The sequence below is a fragment of the Mesoplodon mirus genome, assembly GCF_964341445.2.
Source record: "Mesoplodon mirus genome assembly, chromosome: 1".
Lineage (NCBI taxonomy): Eukaryota > Metazoa > Chordata > Mammalia > Artiodactyla > Ziphiidae > Mesoplodon > Mesoplodon mirus.
Genome location: NC_138976.1, coordinates 87,218,034 through 87,238,270, shown reverse-complemented (window position 1 = coordinate 87,238,270; position 20,237 = coordinate 87,218,034). Strand labels below are relative to the sequence as shown.

The 20,237-nt window shown below is 39.3% G+C and overlaps 1 pseudogene across 1 annotated transcript; it reads left to right on the top strand.

Moving 5' to 3' along the window:
* Positions 1-1,393: 1,393 nt before the first annotated feature.
* Positions 1,394-19,749, top strand: LOC309806929 (ferritin light chain-like; annotated as a pseudogene). Its single transcript has 2 exons — positions 1,394-1,455; positions 19,146-19,749. The product of its transcript is annotated as a ferritin light chain-like (transcript).
* Positions 19,750-20,237: the final 488 nt, after the last annotated feature.

The window sequence follows — 20,237 nt, the reverse complement described above, 5'->3', positions numbered from 1 at the left end:
AAGAACATAACAACGTGGGACAAATAGTAAACGAGGAGTAAACGGTCTATAAGAAAATACATTAACTGTAAATACTCACATTAAAGGACAAAGATATTGAAACAAACAAAAAACCCTAATTCTATATCACTTACAAGAGTCAGACTGAAAATTAAAGGATGAAAAAATTATGTCATAACAACAATAAATAAAATTAAAGAAGTTTTTTTTTTAATGTTAACATAGATTTGAAAGCAAAAAGTATCACTGGCGATAAGGCAGGATAATAAAACCAACTGTTACTTTACACGGAATATAGTATAAATCTAAACTTCAATGCAATATGTGAAAGGAAATTCCAAAAAACTAAGTAGAAATAGAAAAATCTAAATTACCTAGATCAGTAACATAGAACCACAACAACAAATCAGCAAATTATAGATCTGAACACCACCATTAAAAACCCTGGCCTAAATTTACATAAAACACTGCACCAACAATGATGGAATATAGGGCTTCCCTGGTGGCGCAGTGGTTGAGAGTCCGCCTGCCGATGCAGGGGACACAGGTTCATGCCCCGGTCCGGAAAGATCCCACGTGCCGCGGAGCAGCTGGGCCCGTGAGCCATGGCCGCTGAGCCTGCGCGTCCGGAGCCTGTGCTCCACAAAGGGAGAGGCCACAACAGTGAGAGGCCTGCGTACCGCAACAAAAAAAAAAAAAAAAAAAAAAAAAAAAACAATGATGGAATATATATATTACACGCAAATTTTTAGGTGCACATGGCACATTTATAAAATTGACTATATGCTGGTTATAAAACAAGACTCAAAATAAGCAAGAAATTTAAAAATATATAACCAATATTTTACCAAATAGTTGGATATTGAAAACATACTTCTGATCATTATGTAGGTCAAAGATAAAGTCGCAATGGGAATTAGAATTTTATTAATTGAATGATAATGAAAATATGCCATAACAAAACCTGTGGGTTGCAAATAAAGCTCTGGTCACAGAGAAGTTTATGTATTCAAATGATATTCTCTAAATGTAAAAGGGAAAGGAATAAAGCAACTAGAAGATCACCTATCACCCTGAGGTAGGCAGCTCCTGGACTGTACCTGGTGGGGAAGGCAGAGCAGAACTTCAGGAGGCCAGCTGAGAGCACGGTGAATGCCATGTCAGGAGCAGTCTCCAAGAAAGAGCACTTAATGTACAAAGGGATGACTAAAATATATTTAAGAGCTAGCACCTGACTCCTCTTAAGGATGACTTAAGGGGAAAAAATAAGAAGTGCTCGATGTAGAAGGTGAATAGCTTTACAATTCCCAGGAGAATCTTGGTACCAGGACCACACAATGAAGAACTTGGAGTCCCCGTGGCTAATCCAGCAGAGAGAAAAGGAGAAACAGAGATGCGAGAGAAAATAAAGGGAACTCGTGGTGCAATTTGGCGCTCCTGCAGACCCAAGTCCAGGTATGTGCTCTCTTGCTCCCCATCTTAAATAAAAGCCACCATGTTCCTCAGTCTTTCAGGTACTTAGAATTTCTCTTTAGAACCTGAAAATGGGGTCAGGTTTCCTGTCTGCATTGCTACAGTCCAAAATAGAGGCAGGATGTTTGAAATAGTTCTCCATCTGGCAGAGGAGGCCTTGAAGCTGTGAGCCACTCACTGCAAACCAGCAGGACATGAAGGATTCTCGAGCAGATCTGAAGCTTACTGGGAGGCCTTTCAGGAGTTAAATCCCATAGTAAATACTGTACCTTCAATGGCCCTTTTGCCCTCTCTGTCCAGTCTTCCTCCACTCCCGTGGGGGCCCAACGGGGTTAAATGAGCACTCTTTGACTTGTGCTTGGTGTTCCCAGAACTTGGGCTTGGAGACGTCCATGAAAAGTCTGCCTTCCTTCTACTGGCTTGGGTTTCTTGGTCTCTCTGCTCCAGGCTAATCCCTTCAACCTGCTTTTTCCATTTCTGCCAATAATCCCCCTCTCCAGACCTTCCTAATGCTCTTCTGGGGCGGGAGGAGACTTCCTGAGGGCAATGTTTATTTCTAGAGGGAGAGGTGACCACATGACTTCACTGTGGTCATCCGCTTGATTATTCAGTTTCTGTCTGGATTAGTCGTGGGGGTTTGTGCACCCCACCCCCAGCCCCAGGAGGCTTTAGAACACTGTCCTTATCTCAGCCCTGAGCCCCTCTCTATCCTCCTTCCCTCTCTCTCCTTACCCATCTTGACCCACAGGACCTCTGAGGAAGATAAGCACTTCACAGAACCTCTGCTACAGAACCAAACATATTGAAATGACTCTTTACGAAGATGCTGAAACAACAGAGAAAGAATACATGAGGGTTGTTTCTCCTGAGGGTTCAATTACGTAGGGGGCCTTCAGCAAACTTTGATGATAAATCTAACCTTTCCTTCCTTGGCAATAGTTGATCACACTGTGATGAAAACAAGTTAGAGAATGGAAAAATAATATTTGGATTTCAACGAAATAATAAAAATGCAGGGACCATCTTTGACTTGCAAGGTGAGAAGAGAGTTCACATTTTGATTATGTGATGGCAGGAATCCCTTTTAAAACAGGGCCAGTCTGCATGATGCATTTAAAAATCAATCTTTGCAAATAAAGCCACAACTCCCACAAGATTTCTTGATTTCTCTGGGGTCAGATAAACCATCACATTTCACACTGGTGCCTTGTATATGAAAGTGATAAACATAATCTGGAAGCACAGCAGTGGCTAAAAATATGGATCTGGCAGCCATTCGTTGAAATGATTTTTTGCTTTTAATTCATTGCATAAAATTCTAAACGTCCAAATTCAGGCAGGTAGATCTTACCAACCATGAAGAGCTTCAGCCCTGCTAACAGCTAAGTATGCACTTTTAAACCCTATTTTGACTCTTCCAGAAACTTACTGGGTTTCTTTAATGCCTCTGTTACTATTTCCTTTGTGTCATTCTGTGTTTCTTTAAAAACACAGCTGTGTGACCTTGGAGAAGTTATATGATTTTCTTGAGACTTGGTTGCCTTCTCTGTGAATATCTAGGCATAATTTTAGTATTGCTCAATAGAATTTTCTGTGATAATGAAAACATTCTATATCTGTACTATCCTATGCAGTATTCAATAGCCACATGGAGCTAATAAACATCTTTAAAGTATGGCAAATGCTACTGATGAACTGAATTTTTAATCTTATTTTTAAATTTGTTTAAATACAAATAATGCTACATGGCTAGCATCTGTTGACAGTACAGATCTACATAATATGTTAAGGACGCTCTCCACTCAAAAACTCTACCATTCATTAACTCAACCTAAATACTTTTGCCCTTTGACAAATAGAAAATAATTTATGCTTCCCTTGAAATTATTTTTCAAGACCTTTGTCAGTTTGGGGACATTATATTCTTAAAATTGACTTTGCTTTATGAAACTTTAATAATGTTAGAGTTTCCTGCCCTTGGTACCACCTTTGTGATGATGGTAAATACTGTGGATGATCAAGGACCATTTCAAGAGATCATGGAGAGAAACCTCCTTCTGGATTTAATTTCATTATGAGGATGTCAAAATGCTAAATCGCTTAAAATAAAACCCATACCATTTTTATACTAAGTTATATTCTACATGTAGCTGGAAAAATGTTTAAAATATTTTTAAAGAACTGCACATCTATTTTTGAAGCTGATTTGGCTGTTCAAGTCTTGCTAGCACTTTATCCATCTCACTAATATTTCACTTAGTAAACAAATGCAGTTGCCATAATTGCTGCATATGTGTCTGTGTTCCCTTCTAGGTTATATGTTTTTGAAGTTAGAAACTATATTTATATCACAGCCCCTATGTATAGCACAATATCCATTGCTAATTCAGATTGTGTTTTAAGATATGAGACAAAATTTAAGACATTTGTTATAGTCATAAACATCTAGCAAACCAACCAGAAAATAAAAGCTAATTTTCTTTTGGTAGGCCAAGAACAAAAAAGAGAGGAATACCTAGTGCAAATAGATAATTGGAGTTATCTCCAATAACTACTGTTGGATTTAGAGCACACACATGCTAAATTTATTTTAAAATATCTTATCAAAGACTTTGAGGCTGTACCTGAAAAAATTATATCAGAAGTAAAAATAATCATGTGGTCTGACCAGGCTGGATCACACAAAGTGTATACTATATATAAAATAGATAAACAACAAGGTCCTACTGTATAGCACAGGCAACTGTATTCAAACCTTGTAATAACCTATAATGGAAAAGGATCTGAAAAAGAAATACATATATCTGAATCACTTGGCTGTACACCTGAAACACAACACTGTAAATCAACTATACTTCAAGTAAATTTAAAAAAAAAAAGCAAAGTAAGTGTAAAGGGAAGTATAATTTTATAAATTCACCTCTGATATCCAATGGACCAACTGAAAGACAACAGAAACTACAACTTTCTAGGAGACAGGACATGGCCAGCAAACCAGGCCGTTACCCTCAGTAACGGTCATACCTGCCAAAAAATATACAGACTAGCCTGCATTCATGAATACACAGGAATTCTTCATTTATCTGACATTATTAGGCAGTGAGGTATTGTATGCTAGGAGAATTTTTTTATATGACAAATTTAAGAGGAGTTATTTTAACCTTCACTCAGTAATTTTTTTCTAAAATTAAGAAATGTATCCACTGGTGTATCTAATGTTTCCTTGATAACTCGGGGTCATCAGTTCAGTCAACGTTTGCATAAATAATGTGAATGGAAACAAGACAGGCATGCTTACTGAAACTGAAAATGACATAATATTGGCTGGAATAATTGATGAGAGAGCAAGAAAAAAACAAAAATGAAAATAAACCGTGATCAAGAAACAATCAGTCAAGTTCTGACTTTCTGTACTTAGTTTCAAAAAGAGATACCACAAATCCCAGCGAGAGACTCCAGCAGCATTAGCTGTCTTTCTCCTTTGTTTCCACCTTCCTTTCCTTTTCCTTCTACCCTAGATTGTTCCAGGAAATGTTTATAGCTGCTTCCAAGACAAATTCTAATACTTGCTTTCTCTCACACAAACTTCACAATATGTCCATGTGATAAATAGTGTGGAGGTAAAAGACAATTCATCACAGGGAGATCTCCTACGAAAATAAAATTAGAAACTACCTTCTAAACTCGCAGAGAGTAGGGCGTGGTGTCAGGCACTAATTTCCTTGCGAATTCCTCTCCATTTCTAATAGATGTTCTTATTTATTTACCAAGATCCCTTTTTATTGGTGTCCTATTCCAGACTGCTCCACTCCACCCATCCTCATCCTGTAAAATACATTCACACTCTTTTGTGACCCTACTTATTCGCCCATTAAATAATCAGTCATAGAACTGTCGGAATTAAATATAGAGTGAAATTAAAATACTGGAGTCACTTGGGGGGTTTAAGCAGCTCCACCAGAAAATACTGGGCATGGATTTAAAGAGGCTGTGCTGGACTTGCTCTTGTCCAAGTTCTTTCTCAAGAAGTATCTGAAATAAGCCTAAATTCAGAGTTAATCAGATTGGCCTGCTTTCTCAGGTGGACTGGAATTCATTGTTCTTTCCCCCCAACACCCTGAGGTCAGTGTCACTTTCCAGAGACGAGGTGGACTTCTCTGCCTACTACAGAAGCTCAGTTCCCCCGGGCCCAATCTCTGTCTGAAATCCCACACTCAATGCCAGATGCCAGCCTTCCCAGAACATCAGTGGTCTCCTTTCAGTTTCTGAACTGCTCAGATTGAGTCCCTGTAGACTCTTTCTCAGCTTGAAACCTGATCTTCAACCCCTTTCCCTGACCTCGATGGTTACCTTCCTACTTTAGGCCTCAGTTGCTCTAGCTATAAAATGATATATTTGTCCTTAATTCTAAAGTCTTCTTTCTAAAGCTCTACAATGTGGTGGCTCCTTGAAAATGTTTCTCTTTGCTGGTTTTAATTTTGTAGAGAATTAAAACCGCAGTTACTCTAAAAGACAGTAAGTTACATTGGATAAGGAAAATGTGCTTTAGTAGTTAGATTAACAGGGATGGAAGACGACTTAGTATGTTTTAAGATACTCATGATCCATTCCCATGAGAGTCAGGGGAAGAAGTGGAAGACAGTTAATACCAAATGATTCTGACAAATTAAGTCAACCAAGGTGTAGCTGATTAGTTACTACTTGAATAAGCCACACATATCCAATTCAAGTTTTCCTTTGTTATTCTAAGAAGGGATCCCAGTGAACTGAGTTCCATGTTCAGTAACTCCACATTCAATGGCTTATTCTTTAAAAACTGTTATGTTGCTGGAAGAAGAAATGTTGCCCATCAGTCCTAATTGATGTTTAGCTATCAAGCACATTTGAAATAAATTTATTATTTTGCCTGATCTCAGTGTAATACATTCCAAAGGGGGAAAGAGCACACAAAAATTTATGAAGTCTCCATCTTCTACACTAAAGTGTGTAATAAATTTCATATTATTTGGCCGTGGAATTCACAAGCCATAGAAACCACACCATTAGCAATGTATATAGTGGTAAACAGCAGGTAATGATAATGATATAAAACAAAATAGACTGTGTATGTTGGCACTGCTGCCAATAAAGCAATCATTAAATGCATTCATATGCATCTACGGTAGGTAAGCTCTTTGAGGGCAATTGCTATGAATTCTACATACCTTTCAGGATATTATAGCCCAGTTTCTATGGCCTTTATTCAAAGACACTGAGAATGGGTTACTGTGGGTAAATTCAGACCTTTTCTCAATATAGAATTTGGTCAACATGCATTCTGAACAGCAAAATTTCACACTGCTTTCAATTTTCCTACACTAATTGCCACCTCAACAAATGCAGGATTAAGTAAAATGGATTATAAGTTAGAAAGGAAAGATGGAAGAAAAGAAGGAAGGAAGAAAAAAGGTGGGTATGGAGTACTTCAACATTTATGTAAAGAGTGGACCTAAAGCTAACCTGAGGTTACCCTAAACTATGAGCATAGGCTATAGAAACTTAAATGAAAAAGAAAAAAAAAAAAGCAAGGGAAACTCAAAGATTCTTTGTTTTTTCACTTTACTGCATACACACATCCATCTTAAATAATCTATGTGCTTATAGCACTGTTTTGCAAGGCTATTTGGGTTCTATCAGCATGTAAAGGTCGGACAACTCAACTTTAGCAGAGTTAGCCTTCAGGTGAATAATTGCTTCTTTCAGGTTATGAGCATTTTAATTTTCCAGAAATGTTTCCCAAAAAATGAAAACTAAAAGAGTCCTAGGACAGCATCCTTTAGAAGTTTTATACTATCAAGGTTTTTTGTAGGAAGAGTATCCTTGTTGATTATCACACAATGATTCCAAGCAGGTCAATTTATGCTGAGAATATTATGTAACAGAACCCACTTCACCTCCATTATACTGACAATGATCTTCCTTACTTCAACCTTGTGCTTCTTAGTAAAGTTGAAAATACTGAGCCAAGAACAGACAGTGACAATGCCAGAGACTCAGATGTACCTATAGGTGCCTTCAGACAACATCAGCCACCCAGGCTAAAGTCCTGGTTTAAAACATCCCAAAATGAATGAATCTCAAAAACCATATGCTGAGCAAGTGAAGCCAGATCAAAAGGGCACCTACTGTATTATTCAACTTACATGAAATTCTAAACTGGGCAAAATTCATCTCTAAAGATAAAAAACAGATCAGTGGTTGCCTTGGGGTGGAAGGTGGGGATACTTTTGCAAAAGGCTAGGAGGAAACTTTCTAGGGTTTTAGAATTGTTATCTATCTTTATGGGGGTGGTAGTTATACAAATGTATACATAAATTAAAAGTCACTGAACCGCTGACTAAAAATATCTGCATTTTATTGTATGTAAATGATACCTTAATAAGGTTGATTACAAAATGAACCAAAAACAAAACAAAGCAAAAGAAAAACCTCTCAAGACCTCAAAGGAAATACACTCTTTTCTTCCAGGGTACCAGATTGGAATGAGGCATTGGTCTGTTCTACCCTCAGATTATCCCTAGGATTATCTAGTCTATTTTAAAGCACTGGAGTCCCCTATCAGAAAAACTCACCCCATGTTTGGTTACCTTGATTTCTTCTCTGCCTCTTCTCCCAAACACAGTGAAGTCATTTATGGAAGAAAAACCAGCTTTTTCCAACTTTGCATCATCACATATTCTTTCCAAAGCTATTATTTATGGAATAAAATTTGGCTACAGTTTGTAAAAATCTAGTTTTTTGAGGCTTACAGTTAAACTATTGCCTCCACTGGAATTTGGAAAAAAAATTATTTTGAAAATGAATAGCTGAGATTTGACATTTTTGTTTTTTGTGATTTTCTCTTCCCCTGAGAGAGAAAGGGTAACTGTGAAAGTGAGTAGGAATGAGAAACACATACATAAAGAAAAAAAAATTATCTTGCTGCCTTTGCATGGTTATAATTTATAGGAGGCCCTTTTCAACAATAATCTATTATCAGAATCAATAAAATATAATCTCCATGAAGTCCAGGCCAGGATATTTGTCTCTTTTTCAGCAGATTGCAATACAAACTGCATTCATGGATATGCTTCTTGATGATCTTTCTAATACTATAACAGTTGACCATTTCCTCATGCCTCTTCACCTTAACTTAAACCTGGTTTTTCACTAATGACCTCACATTTCCTTCTCTATCACTTGGTTTTTGGCCTCTTTTCCAACTCCAACTCGCACTTCACTCTGGAACCAAAGGAAGACTCACACCTTCCTGCTTTTTAGTGATACCTCAAGGTCATTACCATGTTGTGATCACCCCTAAAGATAGCCAGACAATTGTTATTTCAGAGCCACCTGACAGTTTGTAGCTCTAAAAATTAACCAAGGATCGCATTTGTCAAGAATATCCTAGTTGAAGATTTTGGTAATACAGCAACAGTAATTCTGAAGTCATTTATGACAATCAGTGTGGGAAGCACCCTCCTTCGGGAAGACCCTTTGCCATACAATACTCTTTCCCTGTCAGGTAATAAGGAATCATGGTGTGGAAAGTAACCTTTTGTGGAAAGAAATACTTGGTTTCAAGAAGGTGTGAAGTTCATACATTTTTCTTGAATTAGATTCTCCATTAATTATTTTATCCACAAAGAGGTAATTATTAGAATTATGTAAGCAATTAAGGAGATGCTACTCCACATTCTTTCAGCTTGTTGACCTTTCCCACTTTATTTCATGTGGCCATCTGAAACATCAGTGATTTACATGTCTTTCTTTTTTTAACAGATTTGTGTGTGTGTCCTCATGATGAAAACATCATTAAAATAAAATATCATGAATAGACTCTTGAGAAGCAGAGTCTACTTAAAGTCCTGGAAAATGTGAAAGCACTAATATTCATGGACAACTTTACACTCTGAAATTTACTCCAAATTTTATTGATCTCTATTTTGTCTAGGAGTTTTTCAAATTTTCTACCATCATCATTTGTTAGTTTTATAATTATGTAATAAAGGCATTAAATCACACAATCTTTTGTTATCCGTTGCAGTTTTAAAACTATTCTTTTCTTTGTCCTCAACAGATATGTCATAGATTAGTACACAAGCAAAGACTTTCAACATAACAGTACTTTACAGTGACAAGAACTATACTGAGCTATCTCTATCCTAAGACAATGCACTAGAAAAGCCCTAGGAATTCTTAAGCATTAGGAATATAGAGACAATCAAGGGGCAAGGTCCTTGCCTTCAAGTATACATAATCATTATAGCAAATGCTTAAATAGCACTTAGTATATGCCAGGTATTATTGTAACTCATCACAGCAGTCTTACTATACTCCTTTTTAATAGATAAGGAGAGGAAGCCACAGGGAAGCCATAGGGTAAAGCCAGAATTTGAACCTAGATAGACTAGTACACTCTCCACGGCTTTAACTACTACGTTTATATATATATATATATATATATATATATATATATATATATATATATATATATATATATATATATAAAGTTATATATACTTAACTCCAAGTATTCCAAAGTTACAAAACACTTATCTACCAAAACTCAAAAAAGAGCACACAAACTTGCATAGAAAATAAACATGTAAAAGTTCATAAATAAACCACAATATAACCTGCTCCACATAATATACTGACTGCAGTGTCCTGGGCCTCTCCCATCCTTAGGTAGCCAGAAATTACAACAAAATGATACTCTCCACCTTTGGAAGCCACACCATCTCTCATACCAACCAACTCATTACTTCCTTAGAGAGAACAGGAAATTAACCTGAATATCATGAAAAACTATATATATATATAGCATTACTGATGTAGAATCTTTGTTTAAAGACAATAACTTCAATAGCAGAGGGAAGAGGGAACTTTACCATTGCAGGCTTCAGATAACCTCTATTATTTCTCAGATTTCACGCTAAATCATAAAATGCCATATTGTGTCTGAAGCTATTTTTTCAATAGTCCATTTTCTAAAATGGACTAGCAAAGCAGTAAATACTGAGGAACATTTTGGCTCCCAAATCCTAAAGCCATTCTGATTATGCCTGGGTGATCATGGGACCATCACTGGAACCAGCAGAGGACTGGCTGAAATACCAGTGTTCTGGCCAGCTTATAAATTAGAAATTATACAGAATCCAATTTTATTTTTTTGTTAAGTAATTCCTATGAGGCTTTTGGGATGTCAATATAAAGTCCTATGATGTGTAATCTTTATCCATAAGATGGGGAACAATGCCAATCCCCATCATAAATACTTTCACAATCTGACACTGAAAATCCACTGTAGGGCATAGGACCTGCAAATAGGATATGAATCACACACATCCACTCATTCAGACAATCTGCAAATATTCATTTTTAAGTCTAATATGCCAATAATGTACCGGGCTCTAAGATGCTAAACCATGCTAAGTGCTGAAACAGACATACTCAGTTCTGGCCCTCCTGGAACTTATTACCTACAGAAGTGCCTTCATTGTAAATGGTCAGGTCTCAGCCAATGCTATTATCATCAGCAGGTGACCAAATGACAGAGCTTGCTTTCTAAACAAGCTCCACACTCTTTGCTTTCAACATGTTTGCTTTCCTTCAAGGCACATGATCCAGTGGTCAGTTTCTCCCAGTTAGTGAGGTTTGAGGAAAATGTACCCAGTGAACGATTCCTTGTGGCCTCACTCTTTCCTCACACTCCCCTCTGTGCTCTTGAGCTAAAGAGACCTGGATTCAAGTCACTTGCTCTAACCTTATTATTTTAAAATAGGGTTGCTCCTGCTTTGAGGATTTCTACTGGACCAACACGGTGGCAAAGCAGCACTGAAGCAGAAGCAGGTAAATTTCAAAATGACGGCTCTAAAAATATCCACTCTCCTTTTGTTCTCCTCCTATCCCTTTGCTCTGAACACCTCTGCCCTGAGGCTTTGCCTTTACCCTTCTCTGATTACTGCTCCAAAAGGGTTTCCAAGAGCGGGGAGTATTTATGGTTTCATTTGCTCCCAAGTCCTTGGTGGAAAAGGATGCTTGCTTCCTGATTCTTACTACTTCCACACTCACATCGTTAACACAAAAATCATTATTTTTTAAAAAATATTTTCCTCAGCTTCCTATTTCTTCTGGGCCAACACTGAAAGAATATTTTCAAAGAAACAGTATCTTCTCCCCATTGCCCTTCTGAGTTTCACGTTTTTACCTCTAGTCTCATTTTCAACCCTTATTACGGGATGCATCACAAAAATAGAAGAAAGTTCTTTGTGCTTTCCCTGTACCAGCCAATTATTCTAATTTGTTCTGTCTCTAAAGAACAGAATGCGAAGTCAACACAAAGCCTGATTATGCGATCTCTTCCAAGGGAAAGATCTGAGAGTTGTCTATTTACTAATGAAGCTCAGTGTGTATTAAGGGTTGACTGAAGCAATCATCAGGAATTTTCATCCCTTAAATTAGTGTTTTCCACCAGATGCACATCTTTCATTTTGGATAACATATCTCTTAAGTTCAGGATACAGCTGGACAACAGAAAAGAAAAAGAGGTAACCAACACAACATTTTAAGTAATAACATAATAACAGCTATCATCCTTCCCTGAGGAATTCAGGCTACTTTATGGACACAATTTAGTACAAACTCGTAAGAAAGCTAACAAAGCCCAAAATCACTTCACAATAGCATAGAGAGGTAAAGGTCAAAACTTATTACTGCCAGGCCCAGCAGACAATATCACCTACCGGAAAGAGCACAGGACAGGAAAACCTGGAAGCCTGTGTTCCAGTTTCGGTTATTCCTGTAAGCATTAGTATGATCTGAGTGAACTCAGCCTGCCCTGCTTTTTCCGTTTATAAAACCCTACATCATCCTCTCAGTAGAGTGAAATGCCACATCTGAAAAGTTGCAGATCTCTTTAGGAAAGAAACAAAACTCACGCTTTCCAACCAAAATGGAATAATTCAGTCAATGGAGACTTAATAAAAATCTGCCATAAAGCAACTGTTTACTTGAAATCTATCTTTTGTGGTATATTTATTGGGGGTAAGGAATGTTAGGAAATCATAATTAGAGTTACCGATTATTCCAGAAATCAGGGTCATTAAGTTCAGATTCCAACTTTGACCTTGACCCAGGCTTACAGAGATGTAAGATGTCCCAGTACCTCATATCCACCACACATGTGAGAAACAAGGTATGCAGACAGATCCTCTTATAAATACCCCATAGGTAGTGGTTTTATTGCAGGGTCTCAAATTCGTTGCCATTCTTCCCATCCAGATGCAGGCATTTTCCCTTGAATTTGGGCAGACTTTCCACGGCTTCAAACAGTAGAGCAGGGGTCAATAAATTATGGCAGGTGGGCCAAATCTAGGCCTCTACCTGCCTTTATAAACAAAGCTTTATTGGAACACAGCCATGTTCATTAGCATATGTATTGTTTGTGTCTGTTTTCACATCACAGCAGCAGAGTGGAATAGTTGCAAAAGAGACTGTATGGCTTGTAAAGCCTAAAATATTGACCGTCTGACACTTTATGGAAAAAGATCTCCAACTCCTGCAATAGAATATACTGAAAGTGATGCTATGTTATATCTAAGACTAGGTCATAAAAGATCATGCAGCTTTTGCATGACTCTCTTGGAATGCTTGAACTCTGGACACTCATTCTTGGGATACTCTATCTTGAATCCTAACTACCACGTTATGTCCAAGCCACACGGGCAGCCATCTGTAGGCACTCCAGTCAACAGTCCTTGTTGGGCCCAGTCTTCAAGTCATCCCATGTCAAGTGCCAGACATGTGAATTAAAATTATCTAGGGGCTTCCCTGGTGGCGCAGTGGTTGAGAGTCAGCCTGCCGATGCAGGGAACACAGGTTCGTGTCCCGGTCCGGGAGGATCCCACATGCCGCGGAGCAGCTGGGCCCGTGAGCCATGGTCGCTGAGCCTGCGCATCCGGAGCCTGTGCTCCACAACAGGAGAGGCCACAACAGTGAGAGGCCCACGTACCGCAAAAAATAAAAATAAAAAATAAAAAAAATTATCTAGATGATTCCAGCCCCAGCCATTTGAATCCTCATGAGCTGAGGTTTCAGACATCAGTCATGGAGTAGGGACAAGCCATCTCCTCTGTGTACTGTTTGAATTGCTGACCCACAGAATCTGTGCACATATTAAAATTTGTTTATTTCACCACTAAGTTTGGACTTCCTTATTATGTAGCAATAGATAACTACAGCACTGTGTCTGTACACAGGAGATCTATATTTCACAGAGCACATATTTAGATGTGAATGTTGACTTCTCAATTTCTGTTATGAGAAGAATGTATACACACATATAGATATAAAACGTTTATGTATATGTAAATATTATACCTATATAAGCTAATCTATATTATCCATAAAATGAGGGGCCTTTGATAATGGCTAACATTTTTTTTTGGTATTTATTGTGTTCCAAGAACTGATAAATTCTTGCATTGTATGAATTTTCTCTTTTAACCCTCATAGCAACTCGCTGAGAGAAATAATGTTATCTCTATTTTATAGATGAGAAAACTGAGGCAAAAACAGATAACATGCTCAAGAGTACTCAACAAGTAAATTTTAGAGTCAAGATTTCAACCCAAGTTCTCAAGTTTTAGATCCCTTACTCTTAGTCACCAAGCTATAGACTGAGGAAGGGAATGAAAGCTGAAGCCATTACCTCATGTTCAAGAAGTTAGACAGAAACGTAGCAGGTATGGTTGAAAGAAGACAGGACTTGGAGTCGTAAGTCCAGAGCCTCAGTTATGCAATAAATTCTCCTCTCATCTAGATATAGGTTTGTTTTTAGAAAAAGAAAAAGAGCACTGCATATTTTGATTGTTAATTTCTGTACTTAATGATTACCAAAGAATGGAATTTTACCAGGGAGTTATTTTGCAATGGCATACATTACCGATACAAAATCAAATCTTTATTAAGTCTCCATTGCATCAGAAGTCTTTCCCACTCTTCATTTCTTTTTAATCCCTTTTTTGTCTACTCTTGGCCAAAGCTTGAAGCCTAATTTGACATTTGGAAATAAAATAATGAAACAGTCATACCACAGCAATTCCAATGCCTACTGAAATGGAAGCTCTAAATAATTTTTCAGATAATTTAGGCAATTAAAAATGTTTACATCATAGATGCAAAGACAGAAGTTACTTGTGTAATAAAATAACTGGTGAGACAAAAGTTTCTGGTCAAGTAGATTTGTTTAAATATGAACACTAATCTGAGTTCTACCCCTGTGCTAAAACCCAGTGACAGGCTGCATACAGCTTCTAAAGGGATATTTCAGTGCAATGGGTCAAATTCATCCCATAAAATGTGGTATTATTAGTAATACTAGAAGACAGAGTGTGACTGTTTTCTTCGGGACATAGATGAAGACCCCAAGATAGACAATATTAAGGACAAATTATGTGGAATAAGATATTATCTCAGTCCTTGGAACATGTCATCCAGGATAGAACAAGAAATAGATTTATTATCAAGTACATGAAGCCAGAGCCAGTAAGCAATGAGTGGTAGATGGTTAAAACAGACAGGTTTTAGAAGTAGAGGTACAGGTGTAGAAAACAAACAGGGTTACCAGGGGATGGGGGGGAGGGATAAACTGGGAGATTGGGACTGAAATATACACACTACTGTATATAAAATAGATAACTAATAAGAACCTGCTGTTCTTATTAGCACAGGGAACTCCACTCAATACTCTGTAATGGCCTATTTGGAAAAGACTCTAAAAAAAAAAAAGTGGATATATGTATATGTATAACTGATTCACTTTGCTGTACACCTGAAACTAACACAACATTGTAAATCAACTATATACCAATAAAATTTTTTTAAAAAATAGGTTTTAAGAACCACAGTCAGGGAGCAGTGTGGATTGGAAAGACCTGGCAAGAAATATTTCTGCATCCTCAGATAATCCTCCCCAAATTGGCTATTGCAAGGGTGAGCATTTAAGAGATCTTTGACCTAAGGAGGACATGAGATTAACAATCTAACCCAATGTGCACCAATTATTCTCCTCGGTGCTATCAGAAATCAGATGGCATCCTAGAGCAAGGGTCAGCAGATCTTTTCTGTAAAGGGTCAGGTAGTAAATATTTTGGATTTTGTGTACCATACATCTCTGTTGCAACTGCCCATCTGCTGCTGTAGCACAGAAACAGCCATACACAGTACATTAGTGAATGGGTGCAGCTGTGTTCAAGCAAAACGTTATTTATAAAACCAGGAGTCAAGAGAGATTTGATCAGTGGGCCAGAGTTTGCTGACCCCAGTTCTGGGTTAGTGTTCACAGCTGAATGAGTCATGAGGCCTTAAGTTCCAGTTCTCATTGTACTACTTTCTACCTGGGTGAACCTGGGTTCATCCTTTTATTTATATGGGCCACTATATTAGTCAAGGTTCTCCAGAAAAACAGAACTAATAGTATGTGCATACAATGTGACCATATATATTGACAGATATAGATCTAGATATCAATATTGATATCTAGATCTATATCCATATCTATATATAGATAGAGAAAGAGAGAGAGAGATTTTAAACAACTGGTTCACACAATTATAGAGGCTTGGTAAGTTCAAAATCTGCAGGTTAGGTGCTCTAGAGACTCTAGGAAGAGTTGCAGTTCAATTTCTGTTAAGTGTTCTGGTAGAATTCCTTTTTGCAACAGGGAGGTCAGTCTTTGTTTTATTAAGAGCTTCAACTGATTGGTTGAGGCCCACCCATATTATGGAGGATAATCTGCTTTACTCAAAGTCCACCAATTTAAATATGAATTTCATCCAAAAACACCATCACAGGGACTTTCCTGGTGGCACAGTGGTTAAGAATCTGTCTGCCAATGCAGGGGAAACGGGTTTGAGCCCTGGTCCAGGAAGATCCCACATGCCGTGGAGCAACTAAGCCCGTGCACCACAACTATTGAGCCCACGTGCCTAGAGCCCATGCTCCGCAACAAGAGAAGCCACGGCAATGAGAAGCCCGCACACCGTAACAAAGAGTAGCCCCAGCTTGCTGCAAATAGAGAAAGCCCACGTGCAGCAACAAAGACCCAATGCAGCCAAAAATATAAATAAATAACATATAAAATTTTTTTTAAAAACCCAAAATACCATCACAGAAATATCCAGAATACTATTTGACCAAATAACTGGGCATGGTGGCCCAGACAAATTGACATGTAAAATCAACCACCTAAGCCATAGTTTTGTCATCTTTTAGTGAGAAATTTGATTTATCTGAACTATTCTGATACCTTCTAGAGATAACACCCTCAGTTTTTCACATGGTAGGCAGCAGAGGGAAAGAGGCCATTTGCCCAGTCAGATGACACCTAAAAGGATAAAATTCTGTCTTCTCTCTCCAACCCACAAGGATGAATGCCAAAAATACATCACTTATATCTGCTTTAGCTAACATATGATAGGTCTGGAACTGACCTATGCTCCCAGTAAACCCCATGAAATGCTTTCATTAAGGGGAGACTTTACTTGCTAAGATTAGAAGCAAAAGAGGGCGGTGGATGAAAAACTGCCCAGGGATACAGGTTCATGCAAGGAAGCAGGAGAGAGAATGGGTATCCGAAGATGTGCACTCTGAGCCAACGCTAATTCCACAGCATCACCTTGTAATTCAGGGAGCCCAACTGCTGGGGGGGGTTTCCATCCTTTTTTTCCCCCAAAGAGGGACAAATCAAGGATATTGGCAAAGGAAGAGCATTAGTTATAACAGATAAATTCCTTTTTAGAGGTGATCTCACAAATGATTTGGCTCAGTGTAGACTATAATTTGGCTCCAAAAACCATAAACTAGAGCCTTTCATTCCAGGTCCCTCCTCAAATATCCATGATAGGTAGAAATCTGGCATCAGTAGTTTTTGAAATCTCCCCAGGTGATTATAATATGCAACCAGGGCTGAGAACCGGGAGATGTAGAGAGAATTTAAATTGAACTTTAGTTAAACAGTAAAACAAGTTCTGACTCTACTGGCTGGAGCTAGACAAAGGCTATGGATTTAGTTGGATGAGAAGATAAAGAACACCAGGGAGTAAATCAAATGCTTTACACCTGTGCTTAGCTAATTGTTACTGAGATAATTCAATCCTTGTAAGAAGAGGGGACGTTTCTACAAATATCTCTTAACAATAAGTCCTTTCACCCAGTCAGATTTACCTCCCAGCAAAGGGGTAAAGAAGGCTAGAGTTCTCCATACATGCTTAGTTTTAATTAGCACTTGTGACTTGCCCAAAACCTGGATCATATTTCCCCTAAATTTCATGTTATTCCCTAAGTTTTTCAAACCCAGGGCTAAGGGGTTTCCCAGGATGAGATTTTAAGTGCTCACACAGGGGAAGTCCCTGGCAAACCAGGACAGCGGTCACTCTACAGTGAAATGTAAAGCATCCTAAATAACCCTGCCACTGCCCCCAGACACTAGTCTGTGCCAACCAGTGGAGAAAAGGCATTCTCCATTGCCACCACGGCAAATGCTGCTGTACTTGCCTTGGCTACTCCCTATCTTTTCCAGGCGTCTCTCCCCTTCACCTGCCGGTGGACGCTTTGGCAGCTGACAATGCAGGTATTTTCAAACTTTAAGGTGAATAAAAATCATCTGGAGGGCCTGTTATAACAGAGATCACTGAGCCCCACCAGAGTTGCTGATTCCATAGGGCTGGGACAGGGCCCTAAAACTTGAATATCTAACACATTATCAGGGGATGCTGGTAAAGCTGGTCAGGTTGTTACCGAATGCAGGTTTGTGTGTCTGAAGCACAGTGAGGCCAAACAAACCTAAAGGTTGGAGTTTGGAGCAGAGAAAGGCTTACTGCAGGATCGAGCAAGGAGAGGGGTGGCCCGTGTTCCAAAAAACCCTGAAATCTCCAAAGGGTTTCAGCAAAGCATTTTTAAAGGCCACGTGAGGGAGGGACATCCCAGGGAATGTGATCAGCTCGTGCACAATCATCTGACTGGCTGATGTTGAGGCCACAGGGCAGGTAACATTATCCATCCTTAGGTGCCAGAAGGTCTGGGGGCTGTGTGCTCATGATCATCATGGAGTTAATTTCTTCCATGGTGGTGGTTTTTAGCATCTGAAAGCTCAAGAAGTATGCCTGAGATACTATTATCTGAGTACTTCAGAGAGGAACTACAGCAGAGGCTATGGGGGATGGGTCTGTCCTAGGAAGGCCCCATAGGGTACTGCTTGGTTACAAGGTGACCATACTTTGAGAACCACTGTTCTAGTGGCTTGGAATGTTAAGAAAGTAATGGAAGAATCCCTTCCCAGATCTAGATTCCAGTATCAACAGCTATTTTGGTGGGGGGAAGGGTAAGTTCTGTCCTTGCTTGGACTTCTTGTTCATTTATATCAAAGCCTATTTGAGGCAGTGCACTCGGCAGTCCTGCAGATCTGTCTTTTGCTTCAACAGTGTTTGGAATGAACAGACCCAGGGACGCTCCTTGCTCCAGCCCCCGACCACCCTCCAACCTTTCTTCCTGTCGCAACCTTTAGAATCAGCCACTCAGCTATCCTCAGCCTCCAGGACAGGCCACCACCGTTTTTTGAGCTTAGCTCCTTATCACTGATCAACCACGAGTTCCCAGATTCGTCAGAATTATTCCACCGAGGTGGAGGCCACCGTCCACCGCCTGTTCAACATGCATCTGTGGACACTTACCTCTCTCTGAGCTTCTATTTCGACAGCAACGATGGGACTCTGGACGGTGTGGGCCACTTTTTTCGCCAATTGGCCGAGGAGAAGTGTGAGGGCGCCCAGCGTCTCTCGAAAACGCAAAACCAGTGCTGTGGCCGCGCCCTCTTCCAGGATGCGCGGAAGCCTTCTCAAGATGAGTGGGGTAAAACCCAGGATGCTGTGGAAGCCACCATTCTCAGGGAGAAGAACCTGAACCACGCACTATCGGATCTGCACGCCCTTGGTTCTGACTGCACAGACTCCTACCTCTACGACTTCCGGGAGAGCCGCTTCCCGGAGGAGCAGGTGAAACTCATCAAGCAGATGGGCGACCACCTGACCAACCTCCGCAGGCTGGTTGGTCCGCAGGCTGGGCTGGGCGAGTATCTCTTTGAAAGGCTCACCCTCGAGCACGAACAGGAGTTTCTGAAGTCCAGCGGCCTTTGAGGAGCCACTCTGGCATCAGAGCTTTTCCTGAAGCCCCGCTCTGCAGCCACTAGGCAGCTTTTTAACCACCCTGGATCCCTCTCCCAAGCCTTGGGCCAAATGGAAACAATAACGCTTTTTGCAGGTAAAAAAAAAAAGCCTATTTGAAACACAAACAGAATAAAAAGGAAAAAAATAGATAGATAGATACACGTTCTTTTAACATACGAATTGCCCCACTTTATCTGTGTGAAATAAGTTTGTTCCTGTTTTTGGGCTGGTTCTCAAGCTTTGCTGCTCGTTTGAATTACCTAAAGAGCTTTTAAGGAAAACATTGGTGTCTGGGTCCCAGCCCCAGAGATTTTCATTTAGTAGGTCTAGGGAGGAGCCTAGGCACAGGGAGGCCTCAGAGATCCCCCAGGTGATTCTAATGTGCAGCAAATTTGTGAACCACCTCTTGGCTTCAATCCAGCTAGTGATCAGATATTAAATCTAAGACACATGGGCTAGTGCATGAGCTCTGTTGCTAGGTGTATTCCATTTTCTTCCTCCTGGAAGATTCGTGCCAGG